Genomic DNA, 7,791 nt, shown 5'->3' with positions numbered 1-7,791 from the left:
TTGAACCCCTACAGAGAAGTAGCATAGTCTTTATAGGCTTATATGCAAATCAAAATACTTTCTTTTCCCCCCGGCTGAAATGGTTATGGGTTTTTTTGTGGTGATTTTATTTTTTTCAGCCTATCACGTCCTATGTAGTAACAGATTGCCTCTAGGAAAAACTATCAGTGTTGTGAGGTGGAAGCAGTCTCTCGCATTAATCCAGGCTGATCTATATGGATTAACGTATTGATTTTAGCCTTAGATGACGGGAGAGTTTCTTGCGAGGGGTGATGGGTGGGAGGAGACGGACAGAAGCTGGTGATGCAGAGCTCTGTTGTTCGGTTCACTACCACTCGTTGTGGTCTTTCTTGCATAATCTGGCATTACGCAATTTCATTTAAAAGAAAAGTTGAGTGTATCTAAGGGTGGTTCCTATAATTACCCAATTTCTTTGAAAACTCAATTAAGAAGCCATCTGGCCTCAGGATTTTATTGACCTGTCACTGGCTAATTATGTTGAAAATTTAATCTTTTATGATCATCATTAGTAACTGCCCAGTGCTTCGAAAAAACCTTTTTGTCTCCGAGTGTTGCCATCCTTAAATTTCAGAAAGTAATGAGGGGAATGTTTTTAGAGCATTAGAGGAAATGTTCTCTTAAGAGTGAAATTCAATATATTAGAAATATAATTGAAACGCACAGCAGTCAGGAAATGTGAAAGCTTGTTTTTAGAGCTCTGGTGCAGAAAACACGTGGCAGGGCTTGAACGTCCATGTTCTTTCCCATAAAAATACCATCAGACTGTGGGATTCAGGGTCGGTACTTTCTGTGCTCTGGCAGACGGGGTTGTCCTGTATCCTTCCATGGGCTTCACTTGGTGTCCCATATTCACTCAGAGCACATCCAAGATTGTGCAGGTATCTGCAGGCTAGAAATGAAGCCAAACCTGCAGACCAGGAATAACGAATCTACGTGTGAAGTATGTTCAGAAATTCACGGTATTCTGAGTTTTAGGGGATGGCTGGGAGATGCTCAACCTGCCCATTCTGCTGGAGCAACGCAGCCAGGGATGCTGGGGGGACACGTGCCGCTGCTCCCTGCTCTGGGTTCTGTTTGTGTGAGCTTCAAACACCCCTTTGAGCTGTAGCCACGTCTATCAAATCCTGCCCAAACCTCCCTCGTGTCCTGGGGCTGGAGAACCCAGGGGGGAGTCTCCCTGCTCATCCCACTCCTCCCTGGGGTCAGCGCAGAGGATTTTGGCTTCTTGCGGGCCCAGCCTGTCCCCATCAGTCATGAGGAGATGGCGTTTCCTTGCTGGGACACCCTCTGGAAAGCTCCACCCTCCGCCTTTTTCACTCCTTTGGCTCTACAGAGAGACTTGGAGAGATTGGATCGATGGGCCAATGTTAACGGTGTGAAGAGGAGGCTGAGGGGACACCTCCTCACTCTCTGCAACTCCCTGACAGGAGGTTGTAGAGAGGTTGGTGCTGGTCTCTTCTCACAGGTAATTAGTGATAGAACAAGAGGGAATGGCTGCGAACTGCAAGAGGGGAGGGTTACAATGGACATTAGGACCGTTTTTTGACAGGAAGAGTAGCCAGCCCTTGGCACAGGCTGCCCAGGGAGGTGGTGGAGTCCCCATCCCTGGGTGTGTTTCAAGGTTGTGTGGATGTGCTGTTGGAATATATGATTTAGGGGTGAGATTTGTAGAGCAGAGCTAATCCTTGGACTCGATGATCCCATGGGTCTTTTCCAACCTGAACAATCCTATGATTCTATCATTTTCTATCCTGTCCTTGCATCCCACAAAGAATTCCTGCATCATCCCTCTATTAATTATGGATAATGTGCCGACGTTCTCGAGTGTAAACCAATTAAAATAAATTACATTCAGGTGTGCACTAGGGCACATCGCTTTCGTTTCCCTGAAGCATCTCATGGTAAACCCGTGTTGCCTTATATCCCATTTTCCAGCCGTTCTTGCTTTTAAAAATATGAAGTCTTGCGTATGTTTGAGGTCACACTAACAGGTCCCGATCTCTGTCCCTTCATGGCTTAGATGCAAGTGATGCCATTGGAATTCTTCAGCGAAATATGTAAAATCTGAGTTTACCAGATAACAGTGTGAGGTGCTGAGTCCCTGGCTTGGTTTAGGATATAGTGGATTAAAAAAATGTTTGCCTGTTAATGACTGATTATCCACTGGAGTCCTTTAGGATGAGCTGTGGTTACAAAAAAGTACTATTTTGTCTGGGTTTACAGTTCGCCTTCCTCCATCGGCTCCTTAGTGCCGCTAATTTAGCAAAATTGCATTTGAATGAGTCCCTGATGAGAGACCCAGAGTTCACATTTTTCTTTTAATAGACATGTTAGTCTTCCTGCATGCTAAAATCCCATAAATGGCTCCTCACTCTTCACATGCACGACAGCTATTATGTATCAGCCACTGCATTATATTCCTGGCCTCACCTTGGGGAATCACTGAGTAGTCATGACGCTTCTTTGAGCTGAAAGACAGGCTTTTTAAATTGGATAATTTATATTTATATAGTGCTTGGTGTCCTTTATCAGAGGAGTCTTGTAAGAAAGCTTCTTTCAACAAAGTTAATTTCAAAAAATAAATTAATTCAATACAAATAAGATTATGCCTTTCTTCAGGCTGAAGCCTTCGAAAGTTAAATTGTTTTAATTTTGAGCTTGCTGTTGGCGGCTTATTACGCGGCCCTGTGAAATCCCACGGTTGCTGTGCAAAATAGTTTTCGCTGGTGAAAACATTGGGACGATGCAGGGATCCTCTCCTCCTCCAGCTCCGTTTGACTTCTGCGAAAGGACCTTTTTGTGGCTAGTGATGAAACCACGCCGAGCGTAGCAGGTAAAGGTGCCCTTCCTCTTGGGCTGGGGCTGGTTTAGAAGCAAAAGCTGGAAGTTCAGTTAAAATTTTCCTCTTAACTCCTGCCTGGCCGGCGGAATTCTGCAGCACTTTGGTGCTAGCAGGGGAAAAAAAACAACTTGCTTTTCTCCAGTGGGTTCCTACCCGTGGCACTCTAAGCTGGAATCTGGGCTTTGCAGTATTTTCTGTGAGTTTAACGTGATGAATCTGAAATCCCTGAACTTGACCGCCTTAACTGTGATCTTAATTCTTAGGATGAGCAAGAAGAACATGTTTTGGTCCTAATTACTGAGGTGCAGGCCCTGCGTTGCCTCTGGCTGCCAATAGAAATGTGCAGGGGAATTTGACTTTTATACAAGAAGGAAAAAAAAAAATAGTAGGGCAGTTTCCGTTCTGTCTGTAGGAGAAGAAGAGCTTTGCATCCTCACTTTGGTTCTTTTCAGGTGGTCCCTGGCAGAGACAAAATGAGCTAAAAGTGGCAGATTTTAGTTTTTTTTGATTTTCTATCTGAAGTAGCTTACATTGAATGTAGTGGAAAACCAAAACAAACCGAAACATTCATGTAAATGAAATAGCATTTTCTGACTTGTGACTGCTGCATCTGAGCTATAGGTTTGGTGAACGTGTTTACGCAGTTCTCATTTCATAGAATCATAGAACGCTTTGAGTTGGAAAGGACCTTAAAAACCATCTTCTTCCAGTCCCCCTCCCACAGGCAGGGACACCTCCCACCAGACCCGGCTGCTCAAAGCCTCATCCAGCCTGGAAAAACTCGCTCGGTCTGTAAGATTTGCAGCTTTAGGGGTTTTTCTTTCCCCAGAAGCTATGTTTCGGCTCCGTGTCAGAAGGTTCACCGGGGAAGGATGGAGGAGAGATGCGGGATGCTTGGGTGGACCTTGAAATGGGAGGTCTTGCATCAGAGCATCAGCTGTGGGAACCGGCGTCCAGGTCCTTTATTAACTGTAAAACTCACATGAGAGAAGTGTGGGTACAAAAAATACCTTTCCATTTAAATTCATTTTTCCCGTAACATGAATGCTGTGTTTCTCATAATTGGCAGAGCAACCTGCTGAGGAGGAAATGCTTTTATTGTCCCTGTAACATCTAAAACCTCTGCAGCAGAGCTACAGCAAATATTTCAGCTGCCATTCCTTGCCCAGAGAAGAGGGAAAATTTGGGCCAGGGGAAAATATTTCATGAATTCCTGTGAGTTTTGATGCGATGCTTCTGGTTGGGAAAAGTTCTACACAAGAAGGATATTTTGAAGGGGAACATTGATTTATTTTGTCTTTCCTATTGAAAATTGTTTTATTTCTAATGTAACAGTCCTATGCATTAAGCGCTGGTATCGATCAGAGGGTTCTTGTGAACCATGTTAAATTGGCTTTGGCAGATGCTGATATCTATATATAAAAAAAAATAAATCCTCTTTTGTTTTCTGTAGCTCTTGACTATCATGCTGGCAGCAGAGGCCCTTGTCGTGCCTTTTGGAGGAGGCTCCCGCGGCAGCACGTCGGTCCGGTCCGGGCGCAATTAGCCATAATCCCCGATTTTACTTTGTTTGCTCTGATGCAATCTCTGAAATTTTTATAAATCTGAAGAGACCATTTATCTTATTCCCCAGGCACCGCTAATGACTAATTAAAACCCATAATTAACTGGAGCAAAACCATGAGAAATTGCAAGGCAGCAGAAACTCAGCTCCCAGAAGAGCATCCTCCCACCCCAGGGCTGGCCCGAGAAGGAGGCTGAAATAAGCGATGTAAAGACCCTTTTTTATTCTTTTTCCCCTGACTGTTTGCTCTCCAACATAAAGGTTTAGTGTATAAATAAGATGGTTAATTTTTCTAGGTGAATTTTGCCTCAGAATTCGGAAAGGGTGCTGGGCTCTCGTTGGTTTTACCAAAGCAGCAGAGCCAACGAGCAGCCCTGCCCTGAACAGCAATGCAGGCACACGCAGGTGGCGGTGGATATCCTCAGTTATTCAAGGTCTTTGTCTCTCAGCAAAATCCTGAAACCTTTTATTAATGCAACACTAGCATTTACCCACGCATAAGGCTTCACTTTCCCTTGCAGAGCTTTGGTGTTTCAGCCAGCTATAATCCCAGTATTCCTGAAGGTAAAGGCTGGAAAGGGCATTTTTAAAGAACTTAAATCATGCCGGTAGGAAACGAGATGGTATTTTGAAGGTGTTTTTTTTCTTTTCCATTCATTTCTACTCCAGACTGACAGATGCGATGTCGGGATTTGGTGTAACCTCCACAGGAGTCGGTTGAGATTGCACTTTAACGAGCGAGAGCATGTCTTGAGTAGCCTGTGGAAAGACAAATGTCGTGATTTCCGAGTGCTTCCACTTGCCTTGCAGAGGGCAAGGACATTCAAAATAAACATTTCTGAGATAAACGACTTTCTAAAACGTATTGTTCACTCAAGCTACTGTTGATCCTTGCTCTGGGAAGCCTCTTGACTGGAAGAAACACCAAAAATAAATAGAGCTGCGAAGCTTTAAATAGAGCAGGATTCACAGTAGAACCAAAAAAGAGGTGGGGCTGAGGTAGGTCTTGGGAAGGCTCGAGCTAATTGCAAATGACAGCTAATAAAGGGATAGGAATGACAGCACTGAGTGTGAAGAGAAATGAATGTGAATCTTTTTTGCTGCTTTTCCCAGGCAGGCTGGGCTTTGCGGCGTCCAGCTCTGCTCTGGGATTGGGAGGGGGTTTCGTGCTACAAATTTGTTGCGTTTACAACCGAGTTGTTGAAAATGGACCATTGCATCAAAAAAATGTGGAGGCTGGACCAATAAATATATATCAGACAGAACCAGGAGCAGTGTCGGGGGAAATGACTTCTAAATTAGCCATAGTAGTAGAAGAATAATTAAGCAGTATTTACTTACAATTATATCCAATAAGTTTTTAATGCTGTGATTCGTTAAATTCTAAGATTTCCTTATAGTCTCTGCTTATATCAAACATGGAAATTAATTTTCTCCTACAACTCCTTAAGGTTCTGAAGTGCTGTGGATTCCACTTTAATCAGTTATTCTTTATTTTGCATTGTAAATTTTTACACAGACATCAGTCAGCCCGAGATCCCAGAGCTAGTGGGGAGCCGCAAATTGCGGCTGAAGCCACTTCCCTCTGCTTTTCCACACTAAGTTCTTGCTCTGTGCCTTTTGAGAAAATAAAACCAGTTCCCACTTAAGCCATTTTTTTTTTTTTTGAATGGTGTTGTAGTACTCTACCAAGTAGGACTGAAGGGGGAATTTCACATCCTCAAAACGCAAGGGCTGACGTTACCTGCTGACGTAGATGGGACCGTGCAAAGTCACCTCCAGGTGCTTTCATGTCTAAATCCAGAATTTTCCAGGTATTTCTATGGGGAATGGTTTTATTTTAGATAATTGTTTAATCACAGAGTTATTCAAACACACAGATGCTTCTATTTTGTGCGCGAAATGGGTGAATTCTCTGTTTCCATCCAGACAAGAAAACCTGAAGCAAAATCGGAGCTGTGGGAGCAGCCGGGCTTGGGGCTCTGCAGCCTGGGCACGTCCCACCCTGTCAGAAAAGCTGCAGTTTGGTACGTACCGCTTGTCCCCCTTGAACCCTGCCCCCGGAGAAATGGGAGGGGATACCAGTGTCTCCGTGGATGCTAGGAAACCATTGTTTTTAGGCTTAAAAACCGAACCGACCGTTCTGAAAGGAGTTAGAGGTTTGTACAGATCCCTCCGTGCGGTAACGCCGCAGCGAGTCGCGTCCAGGATCTGTTTTCTGTTGGATGGACACGCCTGGAAGTGACTGAGCACGGGTGGGATGAGACAACTTCTGCTTAGTACAATATTTGAATTAGACAGTTCAATAATTGCATTCTTAAAAACACTGGTGTCTGCTTCTTGAAATTTGGCGCAGGCTGTTGGAGCTGGCCGGTAGCTTTTGTCTGGCTGTAGCATCTAAGAGCCGAAATCCCAAACAGACACAGTACGAAGAGATTGCTGAAAATTTCCAGCAAGTGTTTCCACGCTAATTAGCTCCCCAGAGGTATGAGATTTGAGCGGAGGGAGCCAGCTTTGCTCTTCTCTGCCATTGGCATTCAGGGAGTGTAGAGCTTAAAATCTCAAGCCGTAGCTGATTGCCATAAATGATTAATACGCTATTTATAGGAGACCATTTCTTCAGTGTACATTGGGCGCATTTTAGCCAGCCTTTCAAGGCTCTTAAAACCAGATTACGGTGAAAGACTGCCCAAAACCAAAAGCCTAAACCAATCCAACACGTAGCCTTACAGTCTGGTGAAGATGTGTTGACACAGCTCGTAGGACATGTGTCCTGTTCGATGGTGTCAAGGACAGACCTTCAAAATCCTTTGTCTTTGGTAGGTGACGGCTTGTTCTGGCTCGGAAGGAGTTGCCTCTACCAGATACTCCCTGGAAAAAAGGTGCGAGATGTGCCCTGAGAGCTGGGCATGCCGAGGAGCATCCCGCTCCAGCCGGGCCACCTTGCTTGAGGCAGCGAGGGCCAAAGCACCAGGGTTTGTAAAACAGGGCAGAAATACAGTGAACTTCAGCAGGTGGGAGCTGCCGCTTTGGAAAGAGCTGGTTAAACCGTCTTATCCCTGGTTATGTGTATACACATGGGTGGCTGGATATGTATTTAGCGCTGGCTCTGCAGAGCACGTTGCGTATCCCCTGGCTGACTAATTAGTCGGGTGAGAAGGACTGTACTGCATCCAGTTTTGGTCACCACAGTACAAGAAGGACATCGAGGTGCTGGAGCGGGTGCAGAGAAGGGCAACAAGGCTTGTGAGAGGTCTGGAAAACATGCCCTATGAAGAGCGGCTGAGGGAACTGGGTTTGTTTAGTCTGGAGAAGAGGAGGCTGAGAGGAGACCTTATTGCCCTCTACAACTACCTAAAAGGAG

This window comes from Apaloderma vittatum, unplaced genomic scaffold (genome assembly GCF_000703405.1).
Source record: "Apaloderma vittatum isolate BGI_N311 unplaced genomic scaffold, ASM70340v1 scaffold10483, whole genome shotgun sequence".
NCBI lineage: Eukaryota > Metazoa > Chordata > Aves > Trogoniformes > Trogonidae > Apaloderma > Apaloderma vittatum.
The sequence above is the reverse complement of the archived record's forward strand: the minus strand, read 5'-3'. Positions refer to the sequence as shown.